This window comes from Triturus cristatus, chromosome 6 (genome assembly GCF_964204655.1).
Source record: "Triturus cristatus chromosome 6, aTriCri1.1, whole genome shotgun sequence".
Lineage (NCBI taxonomy): Eukaryota > Metazoa > Chordata > Amphibia > Caudata > Salamandridae > Triturus > Triturus cristatus.
This window is the reverse complement of record NC_140589.1, coordinates 38,336,971-38,360,652: the sequence shown is the minus strand read 5'-3', so window position 1 is coordinate 38,360,652 and position 23,682 is coordinate 38,336,971.

Genomic DNA, 23,682 nt, shown 5'->3' with positions numbered 1-23,682 from the left:
TCAAGAACTTCATGTACCAGCTTCCCTTGGGGCGACCCGGAGGAGGAGCTAGCGGAGTGCGGTCCATTGCGGTTGTTTATAAAGATGGCTCCTTCGAGCTTTGGGCTGACGAGCTCCTGGACGACGCACCTGCGTGCCTGTGCGGGCACTGAGGCCCTTGACGGTTGTTTGGCGGCCCTCTCTTCCACCCCTAACTATTTTCTCTACTGAGGAGGGAAGTTATCCCGAAACCCGAGCCATGTCTTGGGCGATATTTTAAAACCCGGTACATGTATCGGGTCTATAGATCATCAGTTCAACAAGTACTTACTTGCACCCACTGGGGTGAACCACTCAAGAACTCCATCAGAGATCATCAGTTCAACAGGTACTTACTTGCACCCACTGGGGTGAACCACTCAAGAACTTCATGTACCAGCTTCCCTTGGGGCGACCCGGAGGAGGAGCTAGCGGAGTGCGGTCCATTGCGGTTGTTTATAAAGATGGCTCCTTCGAGCTTTGGGCTGACGAGCTCCTGGACGACGCACCTGCGTGCCTGTGCGGGCACTGAGGCCCTTGACGGTTGTTTGGCGGCCCTCTCTTCCACCCCTAACTATTTTCTCTACTGAGGAGGGAAGTTATCCCGAAACCCGAGCCATGTCTTGGGCGATATTTTAAAACCCGGTACATGTATCGGGTCTAGAGATCATCAGTTCAACAAGTACTTACTTGCACCCACTGGGGTGAACCACTCAAGAACTCCATCAGAGATCATCAGTTCAACAAGTACTTACTTGCACCCACTGGGGTGAACCACTCAAGAACTTCATGTACCAGCTTCCCTTGGGGCGACCCGGAGGAGAAGCTAGCGGAGTGCGGTCCATTGCGGTTGTTTATAAAGATAATTATCTATCTAATAGCATTTAAACATAAACCCAAAACATGATGTCCCCCATTACAATATTACCGCAAACGGAGAACCCCCTCCCCCCACACACACACTCACACAAAACACTACCCAGCAATATTCTAACCTTCAGTTAAAAGAAATCAAAGCATTGCTAATGACTGACACAGTCTTTCAGCCTCTCAGGGGGGCCGCATCTCGTCTGGGGTCCCCTGGGACTTTACACACCGGAAAACGACAAGAGAGTGAGGGGCATATTAACAAGCCAGGTGATAAAATTATCGCCGCGTTAGCGGCAGAAAATTGCCGCTAAAACGGCGATAATGGGCTTGATAATATGCTCCATGGAATTCCAATTGAAGCTCATGTTAGACGTCCTTCACATTTAACATGGGCTTCAATTGGAATTCCATAGAGCATATTTTCAAGCCCATTATCGCCGTTTTAGCGGCAGTTTTCTGCCGCTAAAGCGGCGATAATTTTATCGCCTGGCTTGTTAATATGCCCCTAAGTGCGCACCTCCGGGCCAATCACAAACTCCACCTCGCACTGCAGGCTTCTTTCCTCCAGGGATGACGCGCACACTCCATGTTCCGCCGGTTCGCTCCCTTCAGTTTCACTGCACTACTCTTCGCTTCGAAGCCTCCTCGAGGAGCTAAGATCCTGCTATGGGCCTTCAAGGGGGTACCAGTATCTTGCCTCTCACCAGTCCCCCAACAACTAACTACGTTAAGTCGGCGAGCATTGGAATCTGCATGCTGCGGCCAGGGCCACTGGAATTATGCGGCAGGAGGAGGTCAAATTATGTAGCAGGGTTGAGTAAAATATAAGGCAAGAAAAACCAAATTATGCGGCATTATGCGCCACATTGTATAATAGGATTACTTCATTATTGTGGGATTTTTAAACTTGGTAACACTGGGCATTGGTTGCACCTCATTAGTATCAATTTAACACCCAAAAATAGAAATAGGGAACAGAAAGGTGACCAGTCCAGCTTTGCAAAAGGCCTTCGACCATGGAACACGTGCCGCTGAAATGTTAGTAACTTTTGAACCGCTTGGCTAGAAGCAAATTTATTTTTATATCAATGGTCCCGGTAATATTGCTAAAAAAAAAAAAAAACAGACGTCAATCTTCAATTTAAGTCCCAAGGGGCATATTATCAATAGACGGCGATAAATATCGCAAAGCGCGCTTAGCGCTTTTTTATTTATCGCCGTCTATCGCTGGAATTTATTGTCCCGGTTAGCGCGTTATTAACAATCGAGGCGATAAAAATTCCAGCGATAGCCGGGGATATCGCCGTTTTCCATGGAACAACGCTGGTTTTCCAGCGATGTTCCGTGGAAAAAGGCGATATGGTTGAGGATAGCGCCCTGTGGTCTTAGCCCCACAATCCACCTCCCATGTTAGGTACGCCTTAGTCAGGAATTTAACAGACGTTAAATTCCTGCATTAAGGCCAAGTTAGCGTGAAAAAGATCAGCGCTGCACCAGACGGGACCGCGTTGTAAATATCGCAAAGCCCCGTTAGCGATATTTTACACTGAAATTTTACGAGGCATGCCTACCTTGCATCTCATTAGCGATGCGAGGCGAGGCGGAAAGAAACCGGGCGCTAAGGCAAGGAAACACGTGCTAGCGTGTCCTTGTTAATAAAGCGATAAAATTATCGCCGCTTTTCGCCCGAAAACGGACGCTAAAGCGGCGATAATGTTATCACCAGCCCTTGATAATATGCCCCTTAGTATCAGGGCTGCAAATCATACGAGACGGAAAGTGTCACTGCTTCCTTCGTCTGTCTCAATGCCCAATAACTGAAAAGGCTCTCTGACTCCTACTCTCCCTCGCGCAAACTTGGCGTCTCTCGATCCGGGTAGATTTTTTTTAGCAATATCGCCGGGCCCGTGATGTGTGGGGTCCGCCGGTGGATGGCAGGGACCTCAGAGTATCCCTCAGTATCAGTTCATAGATGGGAATAAGATGATTGCGGCTGCAGCAGGGATTGGACACAATCATAGATACCTCTCTCTGCATTTCACGTTCGCGAGATGTATGAATGAAGTTGTTTTTTTTTTTAATACTCCCTACGGGTGATTGTAAATAATATTTGGAGGGGATTATTCATGTAGTCCTGAAGAAGGTGGTTTTATTCAACACAGCCCACCTAAACTCGTCGACGCTTTGGGGCATATTATCAAGAATGGCGTTAAAATTATCGCCACTTTAGCGGCAGGAAACTGCCGCTAAAGTGGCGATAATGGGCTTGATAATATGCCCTTGTGAATTCCAATAGAAGCCCATATTGTGGTGTGAACCTGGGCTTCTGAAGGGCATATTATCAAGCCTATTATCGCCGCTTTAGCGGCAGTTTCCTGCCGCTAAAGCGGCAATAATTTCAACGCCGTTCTTGATAATATGCCCCTCGGAGTTTTGTTAAATTTGTGGAACCACAATCACATTTTGACAAGAAATTGATTTTTGCAATTGGTTGTTTTATAGACTTCTACAAATTAAGCAGATTATATGACAGATGTAAATATCTTGCATGTTTTCTCTCCTCTTTAGTACTGTATTTACTTAAGCTTGGTATAGGGATTTTAACATCTGGATTGAATTGTATGGAACATGTGGAAAGAAAAGAATCTTTTAATGAAAGCTGAAGCTTTATAATTTATTTTTGCAGCACTCTGCTAGTTCAAGACTGAGAGATCCTGTGGGTGAAGTTGAATTCAGGTGATGTTTGCTGTGGAATGAAATTCCAAATGGTCGCCAAGGGAATTATTTGTGGTTATTTTGTGTGTATCGAAGCCCTGTCCCTTGTGTGTGGGGGGCCTCTCTCTTTGCATTTGATGTGCACAGTCTTACACAATCCTACAAAAGAAAGGGAATTCAAGAGAGAACCTACTGATTTCCATTAGAGTGTACCTATATAATACAATAAACGTATCTCAATGTACCTGGTTCTCCAATCTTTATATATTTTAGTATGTGTATAGTGTTGTCATTCTTGCTTTGGGCACAGAAAATTTGGTGCAGAGTATGTAATTTATTATAACATCATCTATATCATAATTCCTTCCAAGAATCAGATCTTTTATGGCCCTAAAATTAAACAAGACCAAAAAGGATGACACCCCAATTTTTTTCTCTACTGAATTATCCTTGTACCCCCATGTTAGAGCTGGCATCCTTGGAGTGGTTTCCCCAGACTTTTTGCCTCTTGACTTCCTGTTTGCCCACATCATTTTTACTGGCCTTAGGCCTCTGCACACTTTACCCACGCTAATGGGTGCTACAGTACATATGCTCTGTACTCTCAACATGGTAACATTGGCTTATACCCAATTGGTATATTTAATTTACTTATAAGTCCCTAGTAAAGTGCACTATAAGAGCCCAGGGCCTGTAAATTAAATGCCACTCGTGGCCCGCAGCAATGATTGTGACACCCATGTAAGTAGCCCTTTAAACATGCCTCAGGGGTGCCACGGCAGAGCCTGTGTGTCCAGTTGGAAACTGCTATTTCAAGCTGTCAAGTTAAACTAATTCAAACAAAGAAGCGAGATTACCAAGGTGTACTAGACGCGGCACGCACAGCTCATGCCCGAGGGCTTCATAGTAAACAGAATCAATCCAGATGTGCCAAATTGTAAAAATGATGCAGTGCAATGAGCGTTGAGACACATAATGCACTTATGCAAAATTGTTACCTATAGGTTTGTCGTGTTATTACGAATATTACATCACACTTGTAGACGACGAAAGAATAACATTCTCAACTCCAGAGGACGTTCATGGTTGAAAAACATGACCCAATGCATTTAGGGTGGGAACGCCCTTCATCAGGGGTAACTGTGTACTCGATAAAGAGAGAGGTTCAATGATATTACATAAAAAGAGTATATTCAGGTTCAAAATCAGAACAATTGTTTTATAACAAGCATTGGCATAGCCAATCGATCTCGCCTTTGAGACCTTATAAGTGTTTAGCCAGAGCTGTTGGAATAGAAATAGGGAGGAGCTAAGCTCCAGATCTGTGTGTTTGGGTGTCTTAAAAAAATAATTCAAAGAAGTATTTTTGTTTAACAAAGAAGCTTTGACAGCTGTAAGCACGGAGATGTGCACTGATATGCATTTCTCGTCACTGTCATATGAACTGAAAAAGAAAGTATAGAATCATACACTGGTAAGTGGTCTCCTGTTTCTTGACACGGGCTTTGCTACTGGTAACAGCATACCTTTGGAAGAACGCCGCCCCATATTGCAGCGGTCCAAGAAAGCACTGACTTAGGTTTGCACATTTATAACCAAAGCTCGAGTTGGGATTAAAAAAAAGAAATGAAATAACGAGCTGGAAGGGATAATCTAGTGGCATTTGTTCTAGATAACTACTCTTCATTGGAGTTATGTGGTAAACCGTGTGTTTGCAAGGGAAACAGCGTTGACAACGCTGTTGGTACAACACGGTGACATTACACCGTGGTCAGTACAACGACTGCGTTGTTACCATGCATACCATTACAACGCACGTCATTACAATGACTTGCTGTAGGGGGCTTTAGGTATTGGATTTTAAATCCAACAACTTCCCTACTGTTGCACAGACTGAAGTTGGAATAGTAAATTATACTATTCCAAACTCCAACCCCCCCTAAAGCAAGTCGTTGTAATGACTTACGTTGTAATGGTATGCGTGGTAACAACACGGTCATTGTACTGACTGTGTAGTAAAGGCATGCGTTGTAAACGCATGTGTTGTAACATCATATATTAGTGTGTAATTATGCAGACGTATAACAGTACTGCATTTGAACTGTTTTAAAGTTATTAAACTAGATTCCATGGTACATAGCTGTCCGGAAGACAAGGGCTCTGTACAGTAAATATAGTTGTACCGGAGAGCTTACTGCACTTTACATCGCTACTTGATTTCTGCTGTAATTAATACTGAGGGCAGTGCATTGCAGTAATTTATAATTGGGGTTCATTAAAGTGAGTGCTGGTCATGAGGCTTGGTGTATAAACCATGCAACCTGTGCTGGCTTGGCGTGTGGTGACAAATAAAGCGGTCGACATGTTATCCGCAGGAAAGATATGCAACATAGATGTAGATGGCTGAAAGCCCATTCGAAGTGAAACTAAAAGTAAGAAAAACACTGGAAGTGGTGAAAATGGTTTTAAATATAGGATAAATTATGTGAAAGTAAAACAGAGGGGATATGTGCAAGGAAGTGACGGAGAGAGGCGTTAGCCTTCCTGGCTTAACGCCTCTCTCCGCCACTTCTGAAACGCAAGGCTACACCATATTTACAAGAACGTGGTGCAGTCTTGCGTTTCCGCCTGTGGTGGAGCTAAGTTTAGCAACTTAGTGCCAACGCAGGCACCCTTGAAATGGTGTCTGTGTGCAGGGGAGGATTGGCTTTGAGTAGGAAGGTGTCCCTTTCTGCACATAAACAATCCTAAAATGCCAAAAGAACAGAACCCAACGGCAGACTTGTCCAATCTGCACCTCATGCTAGTTTAGTTTTTTGTGAAATGTCCTGCGCACACTCCTCATCCGCCGTTGTAGGGTGCCCCTGTCCTCCAGATCTTTAATCCATAAAACAATAGGAGGTGCGTCAGGTGATGAAGTCAAGGTAGGCGTAGTAAATTTTTCAAAAACCTTTATTCATTTTCTATATTTCTCATGTGTAATTCCTTATTACAACAAAACAGCTCAGCCAATGCGTTTCGTTCCCAAGTGTGGGAACTTCATCAGGCTTACGAGGTAAAATAAACAATCCTAGTCCGAAAGGGAACAAACAATGGTATTCTAGATCCAGAGCGTAAACCGAGGAATGCTGCCTCTCAATATCATTACCCAAATCATCAAAGTGAGGAGAGGTATCTCCGTCTCATTGCGCCCAGGGTGTACCTTGATAAGTCATGGGCATGTAGTCCTCCGTTGATCATTGTCCCGACATGTTTCCCTTCAAGCAGCACACATGAAAGTCACAAAATGGCATTTTTTGTAAAGGATTGTTTATGGATAGCGAGGGACTCCTTCCTGTACATAGGCAATCCATGGCATTTTGCGTTTACCATGTTTGCTGCACAAGGCATCACACATGAAAAAAGCAAAAAACTAAGAGAAATAATGCATTTCTCCTCGTTTTGCCAACTTAAGACCTTAATTTTGGAACTACCACCTATGTACGCCACCCTTGTACATAGGGGACAGCTTAAAAAACAATGGATGTAGCGGTGGAATGCCCACCGCAATACCCACTGCCCACCTCTTTCACGCTGACCATAGCGTGAAAGGGGGCCTTATTTACAAGGCAGCGTTAAGCCACGTTAAATAACTTAACGCCGGCATGTAAATAAGGCGCAGCTCCTATCGCCACCACAACGTGGATATAAGTGACTTGTAGTGGTGCTAGGGGCTTGTACATATGCTCCTAAGTGTTAATTACTTGCTTTACATCTCTGGGGCCAGCGGCAGATGGTGAGCTGATAAGGGATCTGCTATCTGCTAGAAATGAGACAGACAGAAGAAAGAGGAAGGGATAGGGGGTGGGGTGACGGGGCCAGCACACAGAGAAAGGTTGGTGGAAGTTGAAATGAGTAACCGGCAAAACAAGTTGACAAAAGTAATGTGCTGATTAAACAAAAGCAGCGCGTGCTGGATTTAACGCAGATGCCTGAACGCATATCATTAGTAAACTCTAAAATCTATTGTAAAGGTAGTATTCTACAGAAATGAGAAAGTCCGACAAGAACAAAGAGGGGGTAGGCGGTGGGGTGATGGGGACAGCCCACGGAGAAGCGCTGAGTGTGAGGGGAAACCAGAAACAGGCAAAACTGCATTTCATTACAATGGTGTGCGGCGCCAAACTACAAAATGTGCAATAACTTGTGCGTCACAAAGGGTGAAAAGCTGCAGTGTGCCTCGCAACCGACGGTCTTGTAACACCCTTACCTAGGAGCATGGCCTGCACGAACTCAGTGACACGCCTGCCCGACAGGAAGAAAGCAGATGGCGCTGGCTGCCCTCAAGTGTGTGTGTGTCCAAGATGCACGCAGATGTGTCGCTGAAGTGGTCGGGTGTGGGTCTAATTCAGTCGGTGGCTTTTAGGAGGCTAGATCATGATGCACAGATGTGGGGTGTCACACTCACTGCACACAGATGCCAGCAGACTATGTGTATTGTTCCCATGTTAGATGCACGCCTGGGGCAAGCATGCTCTATGATCCTGCTCCCCCTCCCCCCCTCTTGGGCTGTACAGCTTTTCTCGGTGTGGTTGCTCCTGATGGGGCCCTTTCCAATGTACACAACCTGAGTGCCTTTAAATAGGAACGCAGAGGACTAGGTTTATGGCAGCCAACAAGTACTGCGCCGGGGGATGATGAACGGGGACAGGAAGCCGTCATTGCTCTGAGAGTAGCAGTGATAGAAGAGGGGCGGGGCGAAGGCAGAGGGGATGGTATGGGGAAACTTGCCTCGGAATAAGCACGGTTTGTTTCCCAACCCCAAAAAGTCAACAAACCAGAATCCACAGCCAAAACAAAGTAAGAAAATAGTCCCGCCAAAGTAACCAAAATGTCCCTTCGAGTGATGAGACAGATAAAAGGGCCTGTCGCCATGGGCGTGGACCAAACCGGAAAGGAGGGACTAATGGGAACCATTAGCCACACAAAAGAAACGGATTTAGAAAAGCACTGAAGGGAACCAATATGAAGCGAGGGCATGCGAGAGGCGTGCCAAAAGTCCATACAGTAGAGACACCAGGTCTTGCAGAGCAGCGCAGGCGTGTCGACTCTAGGCCCGACCTAAAAAGGGAAGAAATACAACCAGCCAAAGTAGTAAAATGCATTATCACATACAAGTCAGCAGAAAATGTCTGTGTGCATCCAGGCAGGCACGGCAGAACGAAACAATGAGAGATGGTTAGTGCGGCATAGCTTATCCTCATGAAGAGGAGAGATGGTCATTGGTACAGGACAGCTTGACCTCATGTGCAGGAGACCTGGTCACAGTAGACAGAATACCTTGTCCACATGGCGAAGAGAGCTGGTCACTGTGTTCAAGGATAGCTAGTCACCAGTACAGGACAGCTTGTCCTCGTGGAGAAGAGAGCTGGTCACCAGTTCTGGATTGCTTGTCCTCATGGAAAAGAGAGCTGGTCACTGTGTAGAAGGAGAGTGGGTCACCAGCACAGGAGGGTTTGTCCCCAAGGAGAGGAGAGCTGGTAACTGTGTACAAGGCGGGCAGGTCACCAGTACAGGACAGCTTGTCCTCATGAAGAGGAGTGCTGGTCAACAGTACAGGATAGCTTGTCCTCATGAAGAGGAGTGCTCGTCACCAGTACAGGACAGCTTGTCCTCATGAAGAGGAGTGCTGGTCATCAGTACAGGACAGTTTGTCCTCACAGAAAATAAAGGTGGTCACTGAGTAGAAAGAGAGCGGGTCACCAGCTCATGGAGAGATCTAGTCACTGTGTACAGGGCGAGCAGGTAAGCGGTACAGAGCAGTTTGCCCTCATGGACATGAGAGCTGGTCATTGTGTGCAAAAAGAGTAGGTCTCCAGCTCAGGGCAGCTTCTCCTCATGGAGAGGACAGATGGTTACCGTGTATAAGGAGAGCTGGTCACCAGCACAGGACAGGTTGTCTTAATGGAGAAGGGAGGTCATCACTGACTACAAAGAGAGCTTGTCAGCAGTACTGGACAGCTTGTCCTTGTATAGAGGAAAGCTGGTCACCGGTACAGGAGCAATTGCCCTCCTGTAAGGAAGAGGTGGTCACCAATACAGGAAAACTTGTCGTCATGGAGAGGGGTGCAGGTCACCAGTACAGTATAGCTTGTCCTCACAGAGAGGAGAGCTGGTCATTGTCCACTAGGAGAACTGGCTACTGTTAGACCTGGCACCTTGGCGTGAGTCTCCCTTCCACTTTTTGTCGCTGTGCCTCATGTGTTTTTATGGTGTTGGCCGCTCAGAGCACAGTGCAAGTGCTCCCTATGTAAAATGTATATGTTGATTGGATTCCATGATTGGCTTATTTAGTTTACTATCAGACCCCAGTAAAGTGCACTAGGAGTGCCAGGGCGTGTAAATGCAAATGCTGCTGGTGGGCTTGCAGCACTGGTTGTGCCACACACAGAAGCGGCCTGGTAAAATGTGTCTAGGTCTGCCATTGCAGAACCTGCGTGCAGTCTGGTACTGACATGCTGACTGGCAAGTGCACCCACTTGCCAGTCCCTAAATCTTCCCTTAACTTCATGTTAGTCAGCCCTATGGTAGGCCCAAGGGCAGGGTGCATTGTAGCATAAGGTAGGACAAGCCCTGATGTGAGTGGCATGTCCTAATAGTGAATTACAGCCATTTTCGTTTTTCACTATTGTAAGTCTACCCTGTTCTCATAGGCCAGAATGGGCTGTTAAGATTGTTACATCCTACGATCCTAGCAGACCCAGGGAACATGGTAGAAAATCGAATTTAGTATGCCTGAACTCAGAATAATAAGGTACATCTTTTAGTAAGGTTTATTTTAATATTCTGCGTTTGCAAATGCCACTTTTAGAAAGCTGGCCTTTGCTTGCCTAACCATTTCAGGCCGCCTCTGCGTGATGTGTATCTGCTGTCTGGCTTGTGTGAGTGACAGGGCTGGGGAAACCCAGATGGGCAGGGCTAGGTAGCATGGTGGTGAATAGGAAGATTGACATATAGATGGGTGGGAGGAGTACACCTGGACTCTGAATAGGGCTGCGCTCTGCCACCACAATGCTGGCTCCGCCCCCTGTGGAGCGTCTGATAGCTCTGCCCTGCACCCTGAAAGAAGAAGCCTGCATCGCATAAACAAAGTGCTCCAGAACTGGACTGAACTAGGCAAGGGCCCCCTGGCCTGAGAGAACAAAGGATTTGGGGTATAAATGTAGTAGCCCTGCTCCTAAGAAACTAGATCCTGTCCTGCCAAGAAGAAACATCTGTCCAACCTGAAGGAACTGGAAAAGCTGCATGGAGGAGTACTGTCCCTGACCTGGGGGATTGGCCTGCAGTGGTTGCCTTGCTGCTGAAGAAGAGGAAGAAAAGACTCAAGAAACTTTTATTTGACTTGTGCTGAGAGATCTCCAAGGGCTTGTGAGTGAGCTTGCCCCTGAACAAAGTCCCAGGACCAGTGGACTTCACCGCCGTGAGATCGCCTTGGAAAACGGACCGTTTCCCCCGCATCTTCGACTCGAACTGCTGCGTTCGTTTCGCTGATCGCAGCGTACCCCCTGAAAGCTGTTAACCCACTGCCCGGCCCAAACAACGTGACTAAGGCCCCTCTATGAGCCGTAGCTCGCACCGCAAAGGAAGGTATCGTCCGGCCTGAGCAACGCGACTAACAGGCCCCTACGAGCCGTAGCTCGCACCGTAACGGAAGGACTGCGAACCGTACTTGCTACTATCCCCTACGAACCGTACTGCCGGCGTACGCTCCGTTCCCTTGCTTTGGAAAGGCTGCGGTGCGTACGGTAGTTGCGTACGTCTCCCCTGTGCGGAGCGTACTGTTCGCTTGTATCCAGCGCTTCGAATCAAGATTGCCGATCTCATGGTACGGCACGAACGCCGCGACGAACTTTGAACGCACCGTACTCACGCACCGTCCCCTGAAGCCCGGCACGCCCAAGATCTAACATACCGTAGTACGCATCGCACCAAGAGGTCAACGCACTGTACATCGCGCTTGATGCCACTGCAGCATCCATGACGAACTCACCAAAAGTAAAGGTACTGTGCCTGTTCGCACGGTAGGGTGTACGCTTCATCCCGAAGCGCCTACAGTGCGTGTGAGGCCCGTTCCTAAGCAGTTTTTACCGCGTACGAAGCGTACGGACAGGAACGAAGCGCACAGAACTTTAAAACTACGCTAAAACCAAGAACTCTTTGTCTAATAAGTATTGTGGGCCGTTTAAACGTTATCTGGTCTTGTGCTAAGCCTAAACTATATATATAAAGTATTATTTTTTATATATCCCAGTGTGGAGTCCATTTGTGGGGTTGTCACTGAGTTACTGTGTGTGTGTTCACAAATGCTTAACCTGAACGCTCTGAGATAGGCCTTGTCTGCTCGCGCCAAGCTACCTAGAGGGTGAGCAGGGGTTATTGTTGGAGTGTACCCCCCTACCCTGACTGGAGGAAAGGTTCCCTGCTTGACACAAGTACCTACCTGTGCCGACCAGAGAACCCGGATTCTAACATTGGTGGTTAGCGGTGAGGATTACGAATTTGCATTTGTGATACATACACAGTGATTGGTGAACGCCACATAGTGAAGGCAGACCAATAGCACAACCACTTACTTTTAATTCGCATATTTTGAGAAATCGCCAGTTGTTAAAGAAATCATGCCTGGTTCAGTTGTTGTGGAAAGGGCAGCATCCCTCATCTCTGAAACTGAAGACGTGGTATAGGAAGAAGAGAGATTAGAGAGCTACACCAAGGCCCAGCTGAAGGGCTTCTGCAGAAAATTCAAAGTCCCCACTGTTGGATGTAAGCTCAAAGTAGATCTTTGCAAGGCGCTGAGGACCTGGATGGAGTCAAGAAAAGACTCTGATGAGGTGGAGGAAATTGAGCGGGCAGAGAGCATCGCTAGCTTGGGCAGAGGCCTGTCGCCAGAGGAGTTGGCCGACAGGAAGGAAACCAGAGCTCATGAGATAGAGATGGCGAAACTAAATGGACAACTGGCAATGGAAAGTAAAAGGCTAGAGATGGAAGAGAGGAGAAGCCAAATGGAGCATGAGATGAAATTGAGGGAGCTGCAGTTGAAAGCCCAGGGCTTGGGAAGCACTCCCTCTGGTGGCAGCACACCTCCAGTGCAGGTAGAGTCCAGAGTGTACATACCCAAAGATGTAGTGTAGGAATTTTTTTTAAATGATGACATAGGGCAGTGGTTCAAAGCCTACGAAGTAGCCATGTCCTCCCACCGGGTCCCTGAGAAGGATTGGGGAGCGGGGTTGTGGGGGCGGTTCTTGAGTGAAGGGTGGGACACACTGCTAGATTTGCCCTCAGATGTGTATAACTCTTACCCCCATATGAAGGATGCTTTAATGGCTAGGTATGGGTTAACTCCTGAAATGTATAGGCAGAGGTTCAGGGGTTGCACTAAGATTCCCAATAGTACGTATGTGGAGTATGTGACCTTTTTTTGCAGAGCACTGGATGGTTGGGTAAAGGGTAGCAAGGTTGATAATTTTCAAGGGCTTCTTGATTTAATGGCATGGGAGCACTTGTCCAGTAATTGTTTTCCTGAGCTACACCAGCACCTGATTGATAGTAGGCTGACTAACCCTAGAAAGCTTGCTGAGGAGGCGGACCGCTGGGTCAGTACCAGGGTCCACAAGGGTCACGTGGGAGACTCCGCCAAAGGTGGGCAATGGTCCCCAGCAGAAGAGCGAGGGGGACAAGGGTAAACAGAGGGAGTTCCAGAAGAGGCCCCAAAGTAATCCCCAAGGGAACCAAGGGAAAGGTTCTCAGCCTCCCCCACCCCAGAAACCGACCGGGGCCCCGACAGGTACCCCTGTTCAAAGAGGGCCCCCAAACTGTTACAGATGTGGTGAGCTGGGTCATTTTGCCAATGATCCCAAGTGTCGCCAGTTTGGTAAACCAGCACCCACTGGTGCAACCCCCCGGCAGACGGCTAGTGTAGCCCTGGGTGGAGAAATGGGTGTCCAAGGTGGGTGGGGTTCAGTAGAAATGTCCCTGGTCTCATTAGGAGACCGTGAAGTGGTCCCCAAAACCCAGCTGCCTCAGAACACTAAGAAATACAGGCAGTGAGTGACCATAAATAGCCATAGGGTTGAAGCTCTGAGAGATACAGGAGCCAGTGTGACGGCTGTCAAGCGCCACCTGGTGTCTCAGGAGCAGATTGTCCCAGGAGCATTCTATCCGGTTGTTGCCGCTGACAACACGGAGAGTCACTGCCCGGTGGCTCAGGTTCCGTTTGAGTGGGGGGAGGGTCTCTGGTACTCTTCAGGTAGCTGTGAGGCCCGCCATGCCTGTAGACTGTCTGTTAGGGAACGATCTGGAGAGCTCACCTTGGGCTAAGGTGGAGCGGAGTACTCACCTGGAGATGTTGGGTATGCCTGATTGGGCGTGTGTCACCACACGGTCCATGGCAGCCAGTAGGGGTGCTCAAGAGGACCTGGAGCCTGAGAGGGAGGCCCAGGAAACGGCCTTAGGGAGAAGAGGCAGGGGGCGCGGGAAACCGGCCCCCGAAGTTCCCACAGTCCAGGAGGAAGCAGACCTTGAGGGGGATGCCCTGGAACCTACAGGGGAACAGATAGCTGAACTGGGGGACCTGCCTGAGCTGACCCATTGGCAGCAAGAAGGAGGACCCTCCAGGGAAGAATTCTGCAGTGAGCAGAAAGAATGCCCTTCTCTCGTGGGTATGCGGCAGCAGACTGCAGACCAGGCCAACGGTGATCAGTCTGAAACACATTTCATTTACTGGGAGAACGACCTCCTGTATTCTGAGCCTAAGGTTGCTGAGCCTGGGTCAGCCCCTGTGCTGGTGGTACACCAGCGCTTCAGAGCCTTCCTACTGGGGCTGGCTCACGATGTGCCATTGGCAGGACATTTGGGGCAGGACAAGACCTTTGAAAGGCTTGTCACCCACTTCTTTTGGCCCCAAATGCGCAGGAGTTCAGACACTCACTGCAGGACCTGCCAGACTTGCCAGGCAAGTGGAAAGAGTGGTTGGAAGCAGAAGGCTCCTCTCCAACCATTCCCTGTGGTCAGTACCCCCTTTGAGCGAGTGGGGATTGACATTGTGGGGCCACTGGACCCCAGGACAGCCATGGGCAACAGGTTTATCCTGGTCCTGTTGGACCATGCCACCCGGTACCCGGAAGCCATCCCTCTGAGGACAGTGACGGCCCCCGTGGTGGGACGTGCACTGATGGGAATTTTCTCCCGAGTGGGATTCCCGCTAGAGGTGGTGTCTGACCGGGGTACCAATTTCATATCAAAATATATGAAATCCCTTTGGCAAGAGTGTGGTGTAACCTACAAATTCACCACACCTTACCACCCTCAAGGAAACGGGTTGGTTGAGAGATTCAACCGAACCCTGAAGGGTATGATAATGGGTCCTGAGGAACCCATGAGGTGTAAGTGGGACGTCCTCTTGCCATGCCTTCTCTTTGCTTACAGAGAGGTGCCCCAGAAGTCTCTAGGGTTCAGCCCCTTTGAGCTTCTGTACGGCCACCCAGTGAAAGGACCTCTAAGTCTGGTCAAAGAAGGCTGGAAGCAATCTCCCAGAAAACCTCCCCAGAATGTATATAGCTACATGCTGGCCTTCAGGAACCAGACTAGGCGTTTCAGGGAACTTGCTGAGGCAAACCTGGAAGCCAGCCAGGAGGAGATGAAGCGGTGGTACGACCAGAATGCCACTCTGGTAGAGCTTCAGCCTGGACAGAAGGTGTGGGTCTTGGCCCCGGTGGAGCCTTGTGCGCTCCAGGATAAGTGGACCGGTCCCTTTGAGGTTGTGGAGTGCAAGAGTCCTGTTACCTATTTGGTGGACTTGCGGTCTCCAAGGAACCCCTTAAGGGTCCTTCATGTCAAGCGCCTCAAGCCCCACTTGGAGAGGTCCCAAGTGGGCATGCTCTTGGCAACAGATGCTGGGATGGAAGAGGAGACTGAGCCTCTTCCTGACCTCCTGTCAGCCAAGGAGCAAGATGGGTCAGTGGATGGTGTCATCCTCTCTTACACCCTGACCCCTGAGCAACAGAATGATTGTCGCCAATTGTTGGGGCAATTTTCTGATCTGTTTTCCCTGGTTCCCGGTAACACTGATTGGTGCGTCCATGATGTGGCCAGCCCAGTGGTCTTGGTCCCAAAGGCTGCAGCGCCGGGAGCCACACCCGAACTCCGGTTATGTGTGGACTACAGAGGACTCAATTCGGTCACGAGGACTGACGCACACCCCATCCCCAGAGCTGATGAGCTCATAGATCAGCGAGGGGCTGCCAATTACCTCAGCACGTTTGATTTAACGTCTGGGTACTGGCAGATCGCCTTGACTGATGGGGCCAAAGAGAGGTCAGCATTTTCCACCCCTGATGGGCACTACCAGTTCCGAGTTATGCCCTTTGGGATGAAGAATGCCCATGCCAACTTCCAGAGGTTGGTCAACCAGGTGTTGGTTGGACTGGATTCGTCACTGCAGCCTACCTGGATGACATCGCAGTGTTCAGCTCCACTTGGGAGGAACACCTGCGCCACCTCTGGGAAGTGTTGATGGCGCTGCAGAGGGCAGGCCTCACGATCAAGGCGAGTAAGTGCCAGATCGGGCAGGGTTCCGTGGTGTACTTGGGGCACCAGGTTGGGAGCGGCCGGGTGGCGCCCCTTCAACCCAAGATAGAAACCATCCTGAATTGGGAGTCGCCCAAAACCCAGACAGAGGTGAGAGCCTTCCTAGGTCTCACCGGGTACTCCAGGAGGTTTGTCAAGGGGTATGGCAACATTGTTGCCCCCTTGACAGCGCTGACTTCTAAGAAGCAGCCCAGGAAAGTGATTTGGACTGACAACTGTCAGAAAGCTTTTGAGGCCCTCAAAGCTGCTATGTGCACGGCGCCCGTGCTCTTGGCTCCCAACTTCTCCAAAGAGTTTATCGTTCAGACAGACTCTTCAGAGCATGGTGTGGGGGCTGTTCTTTCACAGATTAATGAAGAGGGCCTAGATCAACCTGTAGCCTTCCTTAGCAGGAGGTTACTTCCACGGGAACAGAGATGGAGTGCTATTGAGCGTGAGGCATTTGCTGTGGTCTGGGCGCAGAAGAAGCTAAGACCCTACCTGTTTGGGTCTCACTTCCAGGTTCAGCCAGACCACAGACCCCTCAGATGGTTGATGCATATGAGGGGTGAGAATCCAAAGCTGTTGAGGTGGTCCATTTCCCTACAGGGTATGGATTTCACGGTGGAACATCGCCCTCGTACAGATCACGCCAATGCTGACGGTCTGTCTAGATTTTTCCGCCTTAGTGATGAGGAACTCCCTGGGGTAGGGTAGTTCTCCCCACTTTTAAGATGGAGGGGACACGTGTTAGAGCTGGCACCTTGGCGTGAGTCTCCCTTACACTTTTTGTCACTGTGCCTCATGTGTTTTTATGGTGTTGGCCGCTCAGAGCACTGTGCCACTGCCAACCAGTGCCACAGTGCAAGTGCTCCCTATGCAAAATGTATATGTTGGTTGGATTCCATGATTTCCTTATTTGGTTTACTACAGATCCCAGTAAAGTGCACCAGGAGTGCCAGGGCGTGTAAATACAAATGCCGCTGGTGGGCTTGCAGCACTGGTTGTGCCACCCACAGAAGCGGCCTGGTAAAATGTGTCTAGGTCTGCCATTGCAGAACCTGCGTGCAGTATGGTACTGACATGCTGACTGGCAAGTGCACCCACTTGCCAGTCCCTAAACCTTCCCTTAACTTCATGTTAGTCACCCCTATGGTAGGCCCAAGGGCAGGGTGCATTGTAGCATAAGGTAGGACAATCCCTGATGTGTGTGGCATGTCCTAATAGTGAATTACAGCCATTTTCGTTTTTCACTATTGTAAGGCTACCCTGTTCTCATAGGCCAGAATGGGCTGTTAAGATTGTTACATCCTATGATCCTAACAGACCCAGGGAACATGGTAGAAAATCGAGTTTAGTATGCCTGAACTCAGAATAATAAGGTACATCTTTTAGTAAGGTTTATTTTAATATTCTGCGTTTGCAAATGCCACTTTTAGAAAGTTGGCCTTTGCTTGCCTAACCATTTCAGCTCGCCTCTGTGTGATGTGTATCTGCTGTCTGGCTTGTGTGAGTGACAGGGCTGGGGAAACCCAGATGGGCAGGGCTAGGTAGCCTGGTGGTGAATAGGAAGATTGACATATAGATGGGTGGGAGTACACCTGGACTCTGAATAGGGCTGTGCTCTGCCACCACAATGCTGGCTCCGCCCCCTGTGGAGCATCTGATAGCTCTGCCCTGCACCCTGAAAGAAGAAGCCTGCATCGCATCAACAAAGTGCTCCAGAACTGGACTGAACTAGGCAAGGACCCCCTGGCCTGAGAGAACAAAGGATTTGGGGTATAAATGTAGGAGCCCTGCTCCTAAGAAACTAGATCCTGTCCTGCCAAGAAGAAACCTCTGTCCGACCTGAAGGAACTGGAAAAGCTGCCTGGAGGAGTACTGTCCCTCACCTGGGGGATTGGCCTGCTGAAGAAGAGGAAGAAAAGACTCAAGAAACTTTTATTTGACTTGTGCTGAGAGATCTCCAAGGGCTTGTGAGTGAGCTTGCCCCCTGAACGAAGTCCCAGGACCAGTGGACTTCACCGCCGTGAGATCGCCTTGGAAAACGGACCGTTTTCCCCGCATCTTCGACTCGAACTGCTGTGTACGTCTCGCTGATCGCAGCGTACCCCCTGAATGCTGGGTATCCCGCTGTCCGGCCCGAACAACGTGACTAAGGCCCATCTACGAGCCGTAGCTTGCACCGCAAAGGAAGGTATCGTCCGGCCTGAGCAACGCGACTAACAGGCCCCTACGAGCCGTAGCTCGCACCGTAACGGAAGGACTGCGAACAGTACTTGCTACTATCCCAGACGAACCGTACTACCGGTCGTACGCTCCTTTCCCCTGCTTTGGAAAGGCTGCGGTGCGTACAGTAGTTGCGTACTTCTCCCCTCTCCGTGGAATTTTTGCTTGTTCGCGTTCTCAAAATGCGTGTTCGCGAGATATTTCTCCCCGAGCACGCAAACAGGAAAAAAGCATCGCGAACAAGCAATTCCGCATGTTCGTGGAATTTCTGCGTGTTCGCGGAGATTTTTTACCGTTTCGCGGAGATTTGCGTAACACGATTACGCAAATTCCGCCCACCCCTTCTTTGAACGCACCGTACTTACGCACCATCCCCTGAAGCCCTGCACGCCCAAGGTCTAACGTACCGTAGTACGCGTCGCACCAGGAGGACAACGCACCGTACATCGCGCTTGATGCCAGCGCAGCATCCGTGACGAACTCACCAAAAGTAAAGGTACTGTGCCTGTTCGCACCGTAGGGTGTACGCTTCATCCCGAAGCGCCTACAGTGCGTGTGAGACCTGTTCCCAAGCAGTTTTTACCGCGTACGAAACGTACAGACAGGAACGAAGCGCACAGAACGTTAAAACTACGCTAAAACCAAGAACTCTTTGTCGAATAAGTATTGTGGGCCGTTTAAACGTTATCTGGTCTTGTGCTAAGCCTCAACTATATTTATACATTATTATTTTTTATATATCCGAGTGTGGAGTCCATTTATGGGGTTGTCACTGAGTTACGGTGTGTGTGTTCACAAATGCTTAACCTGAATGCTCTGAGATAGGCCTTGTCTGCTCGCGCCAAGCTACCTAGAGGGTGAGCAGGGGTTATTGTTGAAGTGTACCCCCCCTACCCTGACTGGAGGAAAGGTTCCCTGCTTGACACAAGTACCTACCTGTACCGACCAGAGAACCCGGATTCTAACAGCTACCAGTACAGTACAGCTTGTCCTCATGGAGGTGAGAACTGTTCACTGAGTAGAAGAAGAGCAGACCATGGGTAGCTTGTCCTCATGGAGAGGACAGATGGTCACTGTGTACAATGAGAGGAGGCCACCAGCACAGGCCAGCTTGTCCCGAAGGAGAGAGGAGATGGACACTGTGTACAGGGTGGGGAGGACACTAGTACAGGACAGCTTGTCGTCATGGTGAGGAGAACTGGCCACACTGTACAGGATAGCTTTCCCTCATTATTTTATATTATTTATTTGGATGTTTTATATCGGGCGCACAAGACCACATGGGTATCAAAGCGCTTTACCGATTGACAGTTACGAAGGTACAGGAAGTGGAAACAATAGCACAACCGGACAAGAAACTGTTGGACTTGGCCCTTCTGGCAAGTTCACCCCTAAAACTTTTTGCATTTATCCTAGCCTGTTTCCTATGTTGTATTACTGGTTTTAGGCCTCTAGGCGCTTTTACACTGTGTCCCAGTGGAAAGTGTGTGCGCCCTGTGTATCTTTTAGTGAGACTGACCTGCCCTCCCATAGGTATGCATGGGGGATCTGAGTGACCATGTTAAGTTCTGATGTGAGAGGAGTGCAGGGTCGAGTTTGGTATGTGCGAACTCGTGAGATTGAATGCTGCACGATGATGTGTGCGGCGTTACTGTGTCTAGTGTAGAAGTGCCACTTTTAGAAGCTGGCATGTCTGTGTAATAAATGTGAAGTGACTGCCTGGCTTGTGATTAGCTGGTGTGCCTGGCTCCAGGAGTCAGAATGGGTCTGCCCCGGTGGTGAATGGAGAGATCTGCATGTTGATGGCAGGGAGGAGTACACCTGGGACCTGAATAGCGCTGGGCTTTCCTTCCACAATGCTGGCTCCACCCCCTGTGGTGCATCTGATGTCCCTGGCCTGTCCTGTGAATAGGGAGAGGGGCTGAGCAAAACAAAGTGCTCAGGAACCAGTTGCATCTGGTTCGCCCCTTCCCTGCACCTTTGGAGACAAAGGATTGTGTGTATAAAAGAGGGGCTGTGACCCCATGAAAATGTTCTTGTTCTGTTCTTGAATTGAAACTACCAGGGGCGTGCTGCTGCTGGGGCCCAGTGGAAGGCTTGCCTCCCTGGGCCCTGCCCAGGCCCTGAATGCCAGGAGGACTTCTTTTTGGGGACCCTTCTGCCCTTAAATCTCTACAGGAACTTTCTGCTGGATTTACTCCTTATCCTACAGGACTTTTTGCTGTACTGGCGCCTTGAAAGCACTTTACTTATTCTGGGAGCGCTTGATTTTCTCTTTGGAGAAGGAGCGCTTTTGCATTCCACTGCAACGCTGAGCTGCAGCGTGTTGGGAGGGAATCCTGACGTGGGGATCCCCCTCCCTATCGATGCTGAGGATTGCGGGTGCCCACCCCGCTTATTAATTTATTTTAGTGGTGGGTGCCCACTCCACATGGCCGCCTTTCTGTTGAATAATGATGCGGGGGCCACCCCGCGTTTTCGACGTTTACGGGTGCCCACCCCGCATCGGAGCCGAGAAATTATCACTGCTGCTGCCCAGGCGAAAACCGGAAGCCAGGCACGTCTGCCTGGGACAGGGGCAGGGCCTCGCGGACGTCATTTCCGCCCGACCGGGAGAAGGCGGCCCGGAAGACTGTGCAGGCCTCGCGGGGCTCCCATGAGTTGAGGGAGCCCCGCGTATGTCCAGACAGTCCCGGGTCCCTAGAGGGGGCCCGGATGAAGTGGGGAGGCAGTGTCCACTTAAGCAGGGCTCCCTTGTGCCGGTGGGAGCCCTGCATGCGCCCCTGAAGCCCCGGGTCCCAGGAGGGGGCCTGGGTGAAGCTAGAGGCGACCGGAGGAGTCCTGCCCACAGCCGGTGAGTGGGGCTCCGGGTTTTCTTTGGTGGAGTGCCAGGTGCCTGGTGGAGGCACAGAATCAGAGCGGCCCCGTCTGATAGCGGGCCGCTCCAACAAGGGGGGCGAATTTGTTGTCAGAGCCCTGGAGGCTCCAACATGGGCCATGTTTGTTCAGAGCCGATGTGGCTCCAACGTTGGCCTCATCATCCTTAGAGCCTAGGGGGCTCCAACAAAGGGGGCATGTTTTTGTTTACAGAGCCTACGTGGCTCCAACGATGGGGGAAAATTAATTACTAGCCCCTGGGGGGGCCAGAGGGCACCGTAGTGCCAGGCCCCGATCTCCCTTCACAGCTGCCCCGCTTGCTAGAGGGCAGCTGCCACGTTCTGGGGCATGTTTATTCTCAGAGCCAGAGGGCTCTAACGCTGAACACATTGGATTTAAAGGGCCAGAGGAGCCCACATTCTTTCCCACGTTGCCCCATCCTGTTCAGAGCCTAGGTGGCTCCAAGGTTTGGCACATTTGTTTCAAGGGCCATGGAGAGCCCATGCCGCATTTTAACTTTTCCAGCTGCCCAGCAAGTAGTGGGCAGCAGCACCATTTAGGTCTTCCTTCCTAAGGTCTTGCTTTTTGTGAACTCAGGAGTGGGACGCACTCCTTCGCCCCTACTTTGGCCTTCCACAGCTGCGCAGCACTTAGTGCCAGCTGCAGCGATTAGGCCCTGTTCTTGTCCCCAGCTGCCCAGCAAGTAGTGGGCAGCTGCTACGTTTAGGTTCTGGCGCAACCTGGACCCTAATGTGATTTAGGTGCTATTGTGATTTATATACTAATGCAGTGGTTCCCAAACTTTTGACTTCTGGGGACCCCCACTTAATCATTACTGGAAGCCGGGGACCCGAACTGAAACATTATTCGAATCCAGGGACACCCCCACGAGTCATTACTGGAAGTTGGGGACCCCGGCCTAAGCAATGTTGATGATTTGAACCACAAACCAATACACAAAAATACAAAAAAGCATTCATCAAACAAATACACGAATAACACATTTTATTTAATTAGAAAACATAAATAAAGAAGAAATCAAAATGTAATTTTAATAGAATGGTTGGAGCTTTTCTAAATTCAATTGAGGCCGCTCATCATCCATACTATATTCAGTTTGATGCACTTGCCCTGCTCCCGCAAATCAATCTGAGGATACAAATGTACTTTTTAGCCTACAGTTTCAAATTACTTCACATTTACAGTATGTTTTAAAATGTTCAATTGTACATTTAGCCTCTTTATATATCTACACTTTATTGATCTGTTAATATTATTCGATTTTCAAAGTAGTCGCGGACCCCCTGAGGAGGCTTCAGGGACCCCCAGGGGTCCCCGGACCCCAGTTTGGGAACCACTGTACTAATGCTTTGGGTGTTAGGAAATGTACCGTGTGTAGTATGTTTTGCGCACCCTGTGTTTTATACCTCTAGATATGATTTCTGCATAGGAGGTTGCTTTACCTGTTTAGGTTTATGTTAGGGAGATTATACTTCCCTGTGTGATGTAGGTCCCTAGTGTAATTATACTTAGGAGGTAGGGTCTAATGCGTTAGACTTGTGAGAGATTGCATAATGTGTTTATGCCCTTGTGATGTATACAGGATAGGTTTTATACCTGATTCTATTGTGATAATGCTGAGGTCATTATTGCGCCAGTAGTTACTGGTTGTGCTCTACAGTTATAATTTGTGTTACAGTTGGTATATGTTCTACATTTACAATTGGTGATTTGTGCTAATTCTGACAGTGGTCCATGTGGCCCTGTCTTGTGTAAATAGTCCCCTGTAAAATTCTGCCCAGTGCCAGTTGGCACAGTGTAAATTATGTGATTATCATCTAATGTGTTTATTATAATACAAAGGCTATTTTTTATATATAACCTTGTGTGGAGTTTCCTTTGTGGTGGGCCTCGGGTGTTGTTGCTGTGCGCGCGCGCAAACGCTTTACACATTGCCTCCGGGATAAGCCTGACTGCTCGTGCCAAGATACCAAGGGGGTGAGCAGGGGTTATCTTGGCGTGTAACTCCCCAGCCCTGACTTAGAATGGTGGTCTTTGCCTGGCTTTGGCGCAAGCCTTAGCCACCAGAGATCCCATTTCTAACAGAAACGAACAAAACAGATCATAAACATCATCACAGTTCAATAAAGACAAGTGTAAAATAGTGAGTCCTAGGGTGTCTGGGGATCTAGCCGAGAAATTTCTTCTGCAGAAACTGTTTAACTTCCCTTTTGAAGGAAGCCCTGGAATTATTCAGGCTTATTTCTGGTCGCAGGGAATTCCAAATTCTTGGTGCAATACCCATGAATGCTCGATTGTAGGTTTTCTTTTTATGGAATTTTTGTGGCTTGAGCAGTAAAGTACTTGAGC